This window comes from Coptis chinensis, chromosome 8, assembly GCF_015680905.1.
Source record: "Coptis chinensis isolate HL-2020 chromosome 8, ASM1568090v1, whole genome shotgun sequence".
Classification (NCBI taxonomy): Eukaryota; Viridiplantae; Streptophyta; class Magnoliopsida; order Ranunculales; family Ranunculaceae; genus Coptis; species Coptis chinensis.
Genome location: NC_141463.1, coordinates 25,299,354 through 25,315,074, shown reverse-complemented (window position 1 = coordinate 25,315,074; position 15,721 = coordinate 25,299,354). Strand labels below are relative to the sequence as shown.

Below are 15,721 nucleotides of genomic sequence, written 5' to 3'. Positions count from 1 at the left end.
ATGTTAAATGTGGACTTAGGATCCTGTACTTACAGCCACACACTCCATATGGAGGGCCCGGTTACCTAAATGGTGCACTCACCAATATATATAAGTGAAAAAAGTACACCAAGCAACAAAGTGAGCTGTTTATAGTTAGATACTCGAGACTTTAACAAATAACTAGATATATATACATACCCTGCAGTTTGCCATATATCAACAACCAAAATAGTTGTGGATCTTACCATAAATAATTTTCAGATAAAATACATCCAAACATCATCAAGCACCATGATTTCCCATGACGTGGCATAATGGAATGGGAGAGAATACTGATGAATCTAGAATCTAGCCTAGCATGCAAAGTCTTCTTGATTTTCCAACGAAAGGGTGGTCAAGTGAATGATTGTGAGAAAATGGATGGTTATGGAAGATATGGTGGATATGGATGAATTGTAGAAGTAAGAAATGGAAGAAATGAGAGAGTTGGTTTATCACAATATTCATTGGTGGAGTGGGTTGGTATAATTACACAACTGAAAATGAAAGTATCTGGTGGCTCTGTAGGTAGTAATTCCGTACTAGGAGAATTTAGAAAATCATAAATCACAGGAGAAACAAGAGGGTCAAGTGCAAACTCAAGGTTCCTTTGAAAAGGTGGAGGGCAGGGAACATTGATGGAAGGTGAATGAGTGACAGTATAATGTGCGGTGGGTGAATGGTGCTCAGCTAGAGCTCTCAGGTCTATATCATCAGAAGTTTTTAGATATGCAAGACATTCTTCAATAGGTGTGTTAGAAGAATCACTAGGATAGTGAGTGAAAAATTATTCTTCCATCATGGCGTCAATGTTGGAACTTCGAATGAAATTAATTGGTGCATCTGAATATCAGGAAACGTGTTGTCGAAATAATCTTAAGCTAAGCTCTCGATCATGCTAACCTCTCCATCGACAGTCGTATTTGGGAACTATTGCATCGTTTTAAAAATATTTACCTCAACAGAAAGATGGCCAAAGGACAAGGACATCGAACCATCACGACAGTTTATAAACGCGTTGACAGTAGCCAAGAAAGGACACCCTAAAATGATAGGAACAGAGTCGTTAGCGACTTCTATATTGAGGATAACAAAATTAGCAAGATAGTAGAAATCATGAACCTTAACAAGCACGTTTTCAACAACACCCTTAGGATACTTAATAGACCAGTCAGCTAATTACAACGTCATTTTAGTGGGTTACATCTTTTGTAGACCTATTTGTTTATAGAGATAATAAGGGAGTAAGTTAACACTCGCCCCCAAGTCTAATAACACAGTCGTCATGTGGGAATCTCCTAAGGTGCATTGTACAGTAGGATGACCAGGGTCCTTGTACTTAACGATTCCATTATGTTCGATTAAAGTTGGAAACTGTTCAGTTAAAAAGGCGTCTTTAGGAATATTTGTCTTACGCCTAGTAGTGCATAACTCTTTAAGAAACTTAGCATGGTGAGATAACTTTTTAATTGCTTCTAGAAAGGGAAGGTTTATTGTTAGATTTTTAAAAACTTTCCTAATCTCGTCAAAATTTGTATCTTTATTTAACATGGCTAGCCTCTGGGGAAATGGTGGTTTCTCTCTATATTTAGCATATGGATCAACAGGATGTCTAACCTTGGCTTTTTGTTTCTTAGGTTGTGGTTTAACTGGTACCTCTACTGGGGTAGGATCTTCAGTTATTACTTCGGTATCTAGTACAATATCCGGTGTAGGGACTACTGGTGGGGTAAATACAGGCATAGTTACGGTGTTATCAACCACTCTGCCAGAATGGAGAGTGGTGATGGCATTTAGCTCACCTACGTTTCCATTTTCATTACTAGTATTACCGTTTACTTCAAAGGCTATGTTTGTTGTTTTAGGGGTTAGGTATCGCTTGACCTGGAAACACACCTTTGGGTTGTACTTTCTCTTGGGATAACTGCTGTAAGGAAAGTTGGATGGCTTGTAAAATCTGTTGTTGGGTTTGCATAAAGGTGTCAAAATGATCCAGTTGTGGAGGAGTGTTTGTTACAGGTTATGTGACAAGAACTATGTCACGTTGATTATTAACAGGTGGGTTGTGATAGTTATGATTAACCGAAACGATACCTCTATTAGCATTATAATTATTATTGTTATAATTATTATAATTTCCTTGTCATTGTCCTTGTCTCGGTGGAGCTTGATTGTAATTGTTTGTTGGCCTAACATTTTGATTATTATATGCTGGAGGTGTAACTTGTTGGTTATTTCGCCAACCGTAGTTGGGATTTTGTCTCCAAGGTGCGTTAGGTTCACTATTAATAGAACAAACATTGTCCGGTTGTGCGGATGGATGTTCATAGACTAGAGGACAATAGGAGTCGGGATGCGCAGGACTCAAATAGAAATTACATGGAATAGAGTTGACATTCATGACAGGGGTAGGCTTTTGTTGAACAAAAATAGCTTCTACCTTTTTAGTGAGGGATTCAATTAGAGTGTTAAGCTCAGGATCGGATTTAATCTCAAACATATTGGTAGCCTTAACTGTTGAAGAAGATCTAGCGGAGCGGGGGATATCGTCACTACCCCCCAGTTATTATTACGCTTTGTTTGATCTTCTAAAAACTTATAAGCCTCTGAGGCTCCTTTACTGAGGAAACTACCCCCATTCATTATATCAAGGACTTCTTTATGGTGGTGTAAAAGTCCCTTGAAAAAGGCACGAACTAACGTATCTTTCGCAAGGTTATGATGTGGACACTCTATAAGAAGGTCAGTGAAACGATTCTAAGCCTCTGAAAAGGATTCATGAGGATTCTATCGAAAAAATGAATCTTGGAAAGCATTTCATTTGTCTTCAGTGGTGGGTAAAAATGTTTCATAAATAGTTGAACAAGTTTGGCCCATGAATCCACATAATTAGGCGCTTGGGCAGTTAAGCAAGACGCTGCCTTGTCGGCTAGGGTGAAAGGAAACACCCTCAGTTTAATTTGTTCTGCACCAACCGTAGGATGATGGAATGTGGTAAGGACTTGTTTAATCCTACACATATGCTGATAAGGTGTCTCATGGTCTAACCCATGAAAAACGGGTAACAAATTAAATATATTTAGGGGGATTCAGAAATCCCCTACTGGGTCTGCAATAACAATGCAAGATTTTGGGCTATTGTTCAAGGCTTTGTAAAAGTCAGAGAGAGGAGTCTCTCTTTCTTCAGCCATTATTTCAGGTGTAGTGTGTGATATACTAGATATGTTTGTGTATGTTCGTTCACGATAGATTACGTTAATCGTTTTTTCTCTACCTGACCTTAATCTCATGCAAGGCTAAGTCCAATATTGAAGAAATACGACAACAGTCAAAACAACCCTGATATGCTAGTATAAATCCTCTAACAGGAGATACGAGGAGTGGAAGAAAGAAGTACCTGAATGCCTCCTTGCTTCGCTTATGAATAGCGTCTTGTATACGCGAGCTCAGTGTATTTAACAAGTTAGAAACACTTAATAACTTGAAGAAATAGAAGTTTGTACTAACCGGTGAAAATTGGGTTGTTCAGAAGAGGGCGCGGGGTGCGCTCACAAGTAGCTTAGATAGGGTGGGTCGCGCTCCTGTGTAACTCGAGTTCAAGGCGTTTCAGCACAGGGGGCACTCGAACTTTGCCTTGGATGGGCGCAGGGCATGCTTAGGCTTTTTCTGGGAATTTTTTTTTAGTTTCTGAACCAAACAATCACTGTTAGAACCAAACAATGGTGGGTGGATTTAATGGGACTTTGGGAAGCCTAACAATACGAACGAAAACAAATCTAAATAGAACTAAGATGGCAGTGACGCCATTTGATATAAGGGAAAACGATAGTTTTACCTACGAATAAGCGATGAAACTAAAACGTAAGTAAAACTAGAACTATTTTCCATTCTAAAGTATCAAAGTTATCTACTCTCATTATCGTTCAATATAATTGGAGTAGAGAATTCGTTCCACTCCTAGTTTTTTAGAATTCACATTAACTACGATAATCAGTCTATCAAAGTCAATGAGAGTAACGATGGAAATTATACTACGATGGTAATTCAACTAATCAAGATACGATAATTCAAACTACGGAATTACTAATTTGACAATATGAGGAGGAATTAGGGGGATTTGATTCCACCTTGATTCGACTTAATCAACTAGCGAGGAATTGTCGTAATCCGAATTGCAATGTTTTCGCATAGCAATTGGGTCTTCCTAATTCCTAATTGTTCATGGTAATCTCTACCAACTAACAACTAGCATGTGAAACAATCAACCTCATTCTCATGGTGAACTAATTGTTTTCTAGAATGGAATAGAATATTACAAACTATTCTACGCTAACAACAATCAAGTTTCATCAAGGCTTCTTCAAACCCCTCTAATGGAGGTTTTAGCCTTGAATCATTATACTATCATTTCTAAAACAAGAACAATCAAACCAAGTCATTATTGAATAACTAATTAACTTTCTTAATCTAATTTAACAATAGTCTAAGATTCAAAATGGATTACAACCGAAATTAAAACTAATCTAGAACTAAATTATGAATACTAATTATCAATTTAAAACAACTAAATCTATGAATGCAAGATTGAATTCGAAATTAAAGATTGGAATATAAACTAAATACTTTATTCTAAGATTCAAAACTTGTTCTAACAACTAATAGAATCCTGTATAGACAATAGAGGATTTCCAAACAATTGTGTACACAACATGCATAGAAGGTCAATTTACTCTCCTACTTCTTCAAGGGCATGGATGCACACAAAGGCAAAGAAAGCTTGTTGCAAAAGACGAATATTTATCATTGCTAATAGGTCAGCTAAATTTGCTTCAATCTTCACCACCCTGGAGTTTCCCAAATTTTCTCAATGCCAGTGTATATATCGTTTTTTTTCTTTACTGATGTAACTTCAAAGATTGCGTGTAAATATCACATATTCTACTAACTTACTAAGAGAGACTGCGTCAACCAGATCCAGTGGAAATATCAGTTGAGCATGCTATCATAATTTTCAGATTGTACTATCATTCCAAAAAAACAAACAAACCCCGATTTCTAAAATCGTTAGCTTATGATATTTCAGGTTTGCTATTATTGGAACTATATTCTAGTATTCTAAAATCTAAATGAAATCCGTTTTCCAAAGTTGTAACTTCAAATGAAATATAATTTAGTACACAGCACATGATGCAGTAAATCCATAAAGCTTGTAGGTCATCACTTGTAATTACTAATAAGGGTTAAGGCAGAGTTTTTGCTGCATAAGTCATAGACTATCCTATCCAACATTAAATCCCATTATACCTTACTGTTTACTTTTCGCGGGTTATCTCTTTTATCATAATCATCTTTACATATACTGAAAGGAAAAAAACAATGAAACAGGTAGGAGCTAAGAGCCTACGGAAATACAAACATTTACCATAAATACAAACATAATAGAAAAACTTCAAGCTTGGAGAATTAGTTACCATGGAAAGACTATGGCCAGTTGGCAACTAGGGATTAAATCACTCAGCTCATGCTCAATTTGAACTTCTGAGGGAATCTCGTCAACAAAAACTTCCTTCCCTTCAATTAATACAGTGATCTCTCCCTTTGACTGGTGAGCTGAAAATGCTTATTTGGCTTCGCTTAAAGTACCCCGCCAGAACTAACGAAGAACTATCTAGATTAGAAATAAAGAAAAAATCTTCTAAGTAGAAACACATTTCCTGCAAGTAGAAACTATGAATAAGTCATAATATTAATATATTATACACAGAAACTGTTAAGGCCTTACGATATAGTTTTATGTACCTCAACAACACATTTCATAATAACTTTTGCGAACAGATGTTAAGAAAAAGAATGATAATTTTCTAAAATAAACACAATCATGCCTATTCTCAAGAATATTTCCTCTACTTCAAGTACATTATTAGGTTAAGGAATGAACCTCAGAACCTGTCATTCTTCATGGTATCACCACGACAAGGTAATTTTTCGTAATTGTTTCCGAACATTTAGATTACTAACCATTTTGAACAAGTAAAAGATGAACTACAAACAACCATACCCAGTCAATATGATGGAAATCGAATGTTATAAGGAACAATATACTGAATATAGTGAGAAAATCATACCGAAAAGAGAGCTTCAAGGTTTCCAAATTAAGGCTGCCAAATACTGTACCACAACTTTAAAGAACCCTAAATAAATTGAAAAGAAAGTTTTTTTATTTATTAAAAACAAAATGAAACTGTAACAGTTGAAGATGGAGTTTTTTAAGAAGGAGAAGATGAGTGCCGATAGAAGTTTTTGCTTTGTTTTGAGATGAGAGGAACGAAAGAATTTTGATGGGGCGGTGATGGTAAACATGGTGGTGGGGTGGTCGGAGGTGGTGGCATTTTCGGATGTGATAGTGGGAAAGAGAGAAATTCAGACGTGGTAGTGGCGGGCTGTTTTGTTTAGTGAGGGTTTTCGCTCTTTCAATTTTTGGGAACCAAGTTTTGGGAATTTCTTTTGAGGCCGGGCTAAAATTGAGCGTTTGAAGTCCAAAAATGACCCACCGACAAATCGACAATAGCTGTTGTCTAAAAAACGCAATCAATTCTATTGCGTTATTCCTCCAAATGCAATCCTTGGTTTTGCAGTTACAAACACTAAAAAATAGCACGGAATGAATAAACGCTATCTCTAAAAAATTTATAGCGTTTTTTTATAAATGCTATTAAATAAAAGCTATCTATGTGCATTTTTGTAGTAGTGCTTGTTGCATATGGTCAATGCAATTTCACTCTGCGAAACGAGATTAGTATAATTGATAATAAATCACTCATTTGTGATCTTAGTTTTTTTAGGGTTTTTTAGACTTTGGTCCTATGCATAGTTGGTTTATTAGACTTTGGTTTAGAAAAGCTTGAATATTAGACATTAGTCCTAGTTCTGTTTGTTCACCGTACCGTTAGTCAACTCAGTCGTATGTAAGTAGATTGACCACGTCGTATATCCCTCCCCTATACACCCACTCCCATTTCGCCCACATCCAACCCACTCCCAATCTCATCCACTCAACTCGCGAGATGATCTCAAGATCTCATGGCTGAAATTAAAATAAAACAAAAGAACAAAATAAAAGAAAACATAACAAAAGAAACCCTTCACAAGTTTGAACTGAACTGAACCCCAGCAAAAATGAACTCCAAACAAACATAACCACTCCAAATCAAACCAAATTATCATATTTTCATTTTATCAACTTCTGAAATAGATACTACTTCCGACCTTCTCAAACCAAATTCTCTACTTCTCAAATAGAGTTCAAGCTAAGATAAAAAAAAATAACGAAACAATCTTGTAGATATACAAAGTTTTCAATTCTACCTCTAAATGTAGACCTTTGTCATCGAGATGTAGATATAGATCATCGGTAAGATGTAGATGTAGACCTACTTGATCTAGACCTTCCTCGAGATCTAGACCTTGTTCTCGTCTCAAACAGTTGAGGCTGAGTGTTGGGAGTATTATCTAATTGTAGCGCCAACTCTTGCCCCACATGATGATAGGTAGATGGTTCTCCTATATGATTGTCGATGGCTATGTACATATTTCCTATTAAATTAGTAATTGTTGGTACAAATGATAACACACCATCTTTAACGATAAAACGATAAGGAAACCTAATCTTCTTCATCCCTTGTACATTGTACATTGGTATTTTTTTGCAATGCTGTTGAGATATTTTTTTAACATTGGTAATATACGCTAGTAAATACAAATGATTTACATGATGCTCTTCCTCATATTTGATGTTGTATACATGGGAGTCTGTGTTTTCAAAAGAGTATTGAAGAGGTTCACCATAAATAGTTTAGAATTTGGATTGAATGGAAGTTGTGAAGGAGAAAAGATAGTATTCTTAGCTTTTAGGACTTGTTTTTAATGACTCAAACTTTGTATTGAATGAACAACTTGAAAAGAAACAACTTGATTGATGAATGGAAAAACTTGAGTAAAGATTGAAACATAAACTTGGAAAAAACAACTTTGATTATATTGAATGATTGAAACACAAACTTGAAAAGAAAAAGATTGAATTGAAGAACAAAAAGTAAAAACAAAACTTGAATATAAATGACTTGAAAAATAAAGATTACACTACTCGTACATGACACTAGAATAAGTCTAGGTGCATTCACTCATCCTACTTTTGGGTTCTTATACCCCTACTTTTACAAAAGACTGATTTGCTCTCTCCCTCTACAATCAAGACACCTCACCATGTTGCTTTATGTTTTTCCTTTTGCTTTTTCTTTTTCCTATCTTTTTGAGCAAGCTAGATTTTGAGCAAGTCTTTCTTTTGTAGCAAGACCATCCATCTCTAGTTTTTTTAGTTAAGGGCATGACTTTCAGCTCTCTGGTTTTAAGTCATTTACCTTTGACTTTGACTTTTTCAGCATTTTTCCACTTTTTCATAGCAGCTTGAGTCTTCATAATAAGCATTGATAAGGCTCCATTTGGCGCTAAAATGCAACTTTTATGATAAGTGGTCTGAAATGGCCTGTAAACTGAAAAAGGCAGTAAAAGCTATGAGTTGTCTTTCATTATGTGTAAAAATAGTTGTAATTCAGTAATGTAAGGGTAATAAAACACACATTTGGGAGCAGATCAATATTTACAATTTATTTTCTTAGCTATGTACTTATTCCCAATGCCAACTTAAATAAGTTCAAATTGGTGTGGGTAAATAGATATTGCATGTTCAGGTAAGCAATACTCCATTAACCAACTTTTTCGCAATGTTTGAAATAAAAATATAGATTGTAGAAAAGGACCTAAGGTACTCGCTCCACTTAGTCACACACCATGTATTATGCAATCTTAACAAGAACTAAGAACTCGTTCAGTGTGATTATGTTGTAAGTCGTTAACTTTCGCAACGTGTAGTCGATATTAAAGTACGGAAGCATGAATTATTTTTTTTTCGGGAAAAATCCTAATAAAAAAGATTTGATTTTAGAGAGAATCAATAAAAAAACACATACATGAATATAGACTCCCATAAATTAGAATTGAAGGAACACCTATCTTTTGATCTTCAAGAACAAAATGATGGTATATAAAATTTTTAATTTCTTCTTATCATCATTGTAAATAAGCAAAGAGAAACAAATAGAGCGAGGAGTTCCTTTTTTTTTCTTTAATAATTGAGAACAAAGTAGAGGGGTGTTTGCTAAGAGTTGGGGGGTGGTTTGTCATTAATTACTTAATTACCCACTAGCGTACAATTCAAATTGGGTGTGTATTTGGTTTTTTTAATTCCTTAACATGTGAAAAGACCAAAACATTTTTTTTTATATAAATTGTGTGTGTGTGTGTGTGTGTGTGGGGTTTGTCATTAATTACTTAATTACCCACTGGCGTACAATTCAAATTGGGTGTGTATTTGGTTTTTTTAATTCCTTAACATGTGAAAAGACCAAAACATTTTTTTTATATAAATTACAAAATAGAGCTGACCTAGATTAAATTACAAAATAGACTTTTCAAATAATAATAAGGTTAAATTGGTAACCGATCGATTAATTATTATTTAGGCAAAGACTTTTTAAAAAATAGAGCTGACGTAGCTCAATGTGAGCATTAGGCTCTATTGCCATATCAAAGACCATGAATACTGAGTAGTTGAGAATGCTCCCAGGAAGCCGCCTCAGCCCCCTTTTTTCTCTGAGATGGACACCTCAGCTTTTATAATAATTCGGCACCAAAAAAACCAAACTCACACCCAGTTTTGAGAACTATTCGCGTAAGAACATAATAAAAAAGAGGATAAAAAAACCTTTCCTCAAAACTCAAAACCCCACCCGCCCGCCCCGACCTTTACCAAAACCAATTCCAAAAAAAAAAAAAAACAAACAAACAAACAAAACCCAGACTTCTTCTTCTCACCAAACCTTATAACCAAAAAAAAAAAAAAAAAAAACTCTTCCGTCAAAACCCCAGTCCAATCAATCCATCCCCCCCACTATTCCAGACTCTTCCTTCTCCAATTTTCCCATCTCTAATGGATACCCACTTTTCCAGACTCTTCCTGCTCCATCTTCCCACCTCTCATTTCGCTTGATGACTTGCAATCAATTACTGAACTTTTTGTATCGTAATCTAGCGAAATCGACTAATCTGAGGAATCACTACATTCAACCAATCAAATATGTTCGGATCTTGATTGGTGATTATCTTGGTATTGATGTGAGATTTTTATGGTAAGCTTCTCAATTCATTTTATTTATTTGAAAGAATCCAGGCTGTTGAATATTTGAATTCAATGTGTTTTCTTTTGGTTTAAATAAGGTTCATAAAACAGCTCTTTGCATTTTGGTTATTTTCTTCCTCTTTTTTCTGAAAATCATCGTGTCTGTTTAATATTTCATTGGTTTAAAGAATGTACGTGCGAAATGCTGTGATATATGAAGTATTTACTGTCAGTGTTGTTTAATATTTCATTGATGTATTTATGTCTACGTTCTCAAGCATGTGTCATCATGACAACCGATGTTGCGAATTACCAAAGCCAATGTCCTCAGTCTAATAGGATTGTATCAACTAATGAGCATCGTGAACGAAGACGTCTTTATGAACGAAGCCAATGTCCTCGGTCTAATAGGATTGTATCAACTAATGAGCAATGTGAACGAAGACGTCTTTATGAATGAAGACGGGTTCTTAATAAGAGTGAGGAACAATTGGCTTCTGATAGAGAACGTCGTCGTATCCGTTATAGATAGTGAATGGCGAGATGGCGAGATGGCTGATGAACAGAGGTCCCAACTGCGAGAACGAAAATGCCTAAGCTATAGACTCATAAGAGAGAGACTATTTTCTCAACCAAATGAGGCACAGACTGAATCTGCAAGCCATACAGTCCAACACACTGAACATTTGCACGCCTTTAATGTACCTCCACATTTAGATAGTGAGTGGTTGGTTGCACGTATATACCGCCACCGCCGATCATATTGTTGATTCAAATCAAGTCTTTAATATCATCCAGACTCACATACAATCAGAAGTTAACAGGTTGAGTAACCGCCCTTTGTCTACGACATTGTTCCTAGATCGAATGAATCTAGATTTTGTCATTGGTATGTTGTTTAATTATTATTATTATTATTATTATTATTATTATTTATTTTATTTTATTTTAACTATTATTCTTTTTTATTCTTTTTACTTAATCTTTACATTGCTATCAGATAACCCAAGTACCATTTTGAGTGCACCAATCAAAGACGACATTGATGGCTATCGTAATGACATTGATGTAGATAATATCAACTTCATAAATGACATTCAAGGTTTGATTTTTTATTATGAATGTTTTTTCCGATATTACCATATGTATTGGTTTGTAACATATATTTTATAATGTTCAATAACTACGTATACTATTGCTAGGGCAAGAGGATGAGATTAAAGGCAAGGGGTTCAGCACTCTTCGCTCTATAAAAGTTCCCTCATTATAGAAAGTTTGTTCCCTCATTATATTGTTGTGAGATATATTTTGTAGAGATTTTTTTTTTTTTTTTTAAGGAGTGGCCTACTTACGCATGAATATTATTATATAATCTGACATTGGAGGTGGAGGCAATTAAACTCATGATGATAAATTTCTTCTTTCTTTAATATCTATACCAAATCTAGCCTACCTCTTTTCACTTGGTGTCTTACATAGTTCTAATCACTTGATTCAAAAATCAAAATTCAATTTATCGACCTACAATGAATTTACAAGTTCCTGAAATGTTTAGGTCGTCGGAGTTAAGGTTGGGAAAAGATATTGGTATTGATGTGGGAGGCTTGGTAGTTTGAGAGCAATAGGATTTTGTCTAAAATGAATTTTTTTTGCTAAAAGGTAATTGATTTATAATAAAAGAATAAGAGTTACATGAAAATAAAGAACATTTGGAAAAGAGTATCTAAGGAAAGGTAACACCAACAAATGTGTATCTTTCCTTGTACAAGATACTCTAGTTGACAAATCGGAAATAAGTAGTGTAGTGGTTCTCTAAATTCTTCATAAAAGGAGGTCTGGAGTCCCACCACATACTTTCGCCTTGAATAAGAACAGCTCCATGTCGCGCACAACAATCAGTTCCCAAGTTAGTCTCTCTCCATATTGCCGTGACATTGATCCATGCAGCATCTTCCTTCATCCTTTGCCACTGATACTTGAATCTCCAATGCACTGTATTATTCTGAAAAGCTTTAACCACCGATGAGGAATCACATTCCACCCATATATATCTCCATCCCAGTTCCAAAGCTTTTGTAATGGCTTGCACAACTGCCATGGTTTCAGCCAAGTAATTGGTCGCTATGCCCATTCCACCTGCTGTTGCCCCCAGAAATTCCCCCTTATAGTTTCTGAGGACCAAACCCCATCCCGACCTCCCTGGGTTTCCCCTCGAGCATCCATCTGTGTTAATCTTAATAATTCCCAGAGGGGGTAAGAGCCAATAACATTCCAAGATTTTGGGGGATTTGCGAAGTTTGTGTTGTAGATTAAAACATTTCAGTACCTTGAGATCGTGGACTGAATTCTCCATGTGCCCTGATGATTTATAATGACCTCGTATTGTTGCTCTCCTGATAAAAAATGTCACTTGCTTGAAGCTTGACTCTTTGGCATCATACATCACCTTGTTCCTATTCTTCCAGAGGCTTGCCATGGCTGTCAAAGAGCATACTTTCCACATGTCCAATATCAGTGAACTATAATGCTTACTCTATTGTTGCACATCATTAAAGGACTCTAGCTCATTCTGAATGTTGAATCTTTTGTCTAAAATGAAAAAAGATGTTAATCTTGAAGATGATACGATCTCAAATACTATGTTTGGTGAAGACTAGGAGACGCTTAGATTGCTAAAATATTAAGCCTACTATACAAAGGTGTGAGAGAAAAAATATAAAGAATAGGGTAGCATTCTCGGTAAAATGTCCATGGTTCACCCTTAAAAAACATCTGGAAAGTAACAACATGTACCTTTGCACTCATTGGTATTATGTAGTAACAACAAACACTTGGTTTTCTGGATTTCTTTGAACAAGCATCAGCAATAACAACCTGGTTTTCTGGATTTCTTGAATCAGCTAAATCAAGTGTACGTTACATGACCAGGATAAAGCTTAGAAGTAAATTTGTGAAGAAGACCTTTATAACACTAAAAAATCAGCTATCTATTCCAGTTCAGTAGGATAGAATTGCACTCCCAGTCTTTTTCCCATCTTTCCATGGATCATGGATACATATAGTAGGAAGTGACCATCTGCCCACCATAATGGACAGTACAAGTGACAGGCTAACAGCTTAAAATGTTGGAAAAAATAGGTTACTCATGTAGACTTTGAAACCAGCACGAGCTCATGTAGATGTAGCTTTTGAATTCAAACTTAGCTATATTGGATACTAGACAGATTGTATTTAGGTTAAGTTGATCGACTTAGCATTATTACTCATATAATACTATTTGTAACTTATGGATCAAACACTAATGTAAGAATGCATTCAACAGATATGGTCTATTCTGCTACTGATGAGGATTCTGTTACATTGATAACACTAATACATAGTAGGAAATTGAAGGTATACGAGTTATCTACAGAAGATCCTTTGGATACTTGATCTTAGCTCCTTTTTATTCCTTCAATAATTTGCTTGAAAACCTTTCTTGCAGGAGAATTTTGATCCAAGCACCAAGAGGAAGAGTCACACTGACTTGAATTTGGAGGACGACCGCCCTATTGATCCTGTTCCCAGTTCATCAAAAGCCACCATTAAGCCCAAACCAATTGCATATGGCTCTCCTCTTATGCCTTATATTACAGCTGCTAAACGGATCTGCATAGCCAACTGTCAAGAGTGTGTGTTCTTCTTGGGGGTAAATCAGCAACCATTCATTCTTGGTGATAATCATAAATTGCAGGTGAGTGTTTTCTTTCTTTTCTTTTTCTTACACTCTTTTTTGTCACTGCAGTGGCATTGTTTCCACACTCTTCTCCTTGAGACCTATATATTGAGGTCAAATAATCTTAATCCTGTTAGGGGAGTATTATTTAAACTGACAGCTTGCTTACCTTACTTTGTACAAAGTATCAAGAACTTATGGTCATTTTTTCATTAGGTTGCACCGTACAATACATTTTATCCACAATTGGAGGAGCACATGAGTCAAGTTAGTGTTGATGCAACTATCAATAGGTGGAATGAACCTCTGGTTTTGGGAATGGTTGATCCACAAGACTCATTATCTCATCCTACTGGGGTCTCTGATGTTCAAGCTGAGTCTGCTACATCTCTTGACCCTGACTAGTTCACAAATTTTTTGGTATGGTCTTACTTTTTGAGTATTAGGTTTCATTTTTAATTTTTATTTAATTTTAAAAAAATCATTTATTTTTTAATTTTTGTTCTTCACATTCTGGTTCAACTATATATGGAGTCGTTCATGGTGCTGTGGTTTTCCTCAGTGGTCTACTGGAATTCAGTGTAATGTTCCTGTATAGTCTCTTAGCAATATAGAACCAGACCATTTAAAATGTCTAGATTGGGGTGGGGAAAATGTCATCATCTGAAACATGACTCCTTGAGTTGTGCTTTTTCCAACGGGGACATTGTATAGAAATATCTAAGCACTTTATACTCTTATATTATTAATGTTATTAGTGTTTTTTTTTTTAAAAAAAACATTTCTTTAATTTTCTTGGTATGCAGATTCCTAACTAGTTTGGAGAAGAATCATCACTGTCCACATAACAAAATCCTTTCCCATTACCTGAGGTTTACATGGCATCTCAGCAGAAAAATGTATGTTTACGAAATTATGTTGATTCTTGCTGAGGTTCACCCCCCTTTTGTTAGCCCACGGCTTTTCCTTCTAACACCACAATTACTTTGCAGCATCAGAGTTTAGAAGAGATTAAGCAAGCCTTGCAAGATATTCCTCTTGAGGAGAATCGGAAACGGGAATTATCATGTGCCCTTCATGTGTACTTTAAAGATTGGTTGTATGGTAAAACATCTGGCCCCTCCATATACATTCATATATCCACTCTTTCATTGTTGTTCGCATAATTGCAATCTGGTCACATTTGGAAAAACCATCATATCAACGTCCTGGCTATATGGTCCATGTAAATTCATTTATCGACTATTTTATTGCATACATATACTTTAGTGTTTGCCATGTTGATTTAATATACTCAAATATTGTTGCTTCCTAGAACAACATATAATTCATGGTTAATTCATTTTCAACGTTACAATTTAGTTTGAGCTACATTGCTCCTAACATGCTTTTATCGAATGTAATTGGAACTTCTAATGAAGGAATGGTGGGTTGGTACTTGGGCATTATTAGCATAATCAAGCTTCCACTCGATGTCATTCAATTGTAGCTGTTAGGGGAATAACTTATTTTACTAGGTTTGTTTACATTCTAAAACCATGTTTCTACTTTTTAGTCGTTAGTGAGTTCATTGACATATGTTGTTGATTTTTTTTTCCACAATAATATGTTTGCTTCCATCCAGATCTTTAGTTATTTCGTATGCTATTGTCAGATGGTTAATCATTTTTCTTTTTTTCTTTTTTAGGAGATATCAACATTGTTTGTCGATTATAAGCAGAAGTACACTGCTCAATAATACACTCAGTAGT

General features: G+C 35.4%; 1 long non-coding RNA gene across 1 annotated transcript; it reads left to right on the top strand.

The window, feature by feature from the left end:
• Positions 1–13,739: 13,739 nt before the first annotated feature.
• Positions 13,740–15,434, top strand: LOC147480749 (uncharacterized). Its single transcript, XR_015206143.1, has 3 exons — positions 13,740–13,988; positions 14,187–14,869; positions 14,963–15,434. It is a non-coding gene; the product is annotated as an uncharacterized LOC147480749 (long non-coding RNA).
• Positions 15,435–15,721: the final 287 nt, after the last annotated feature.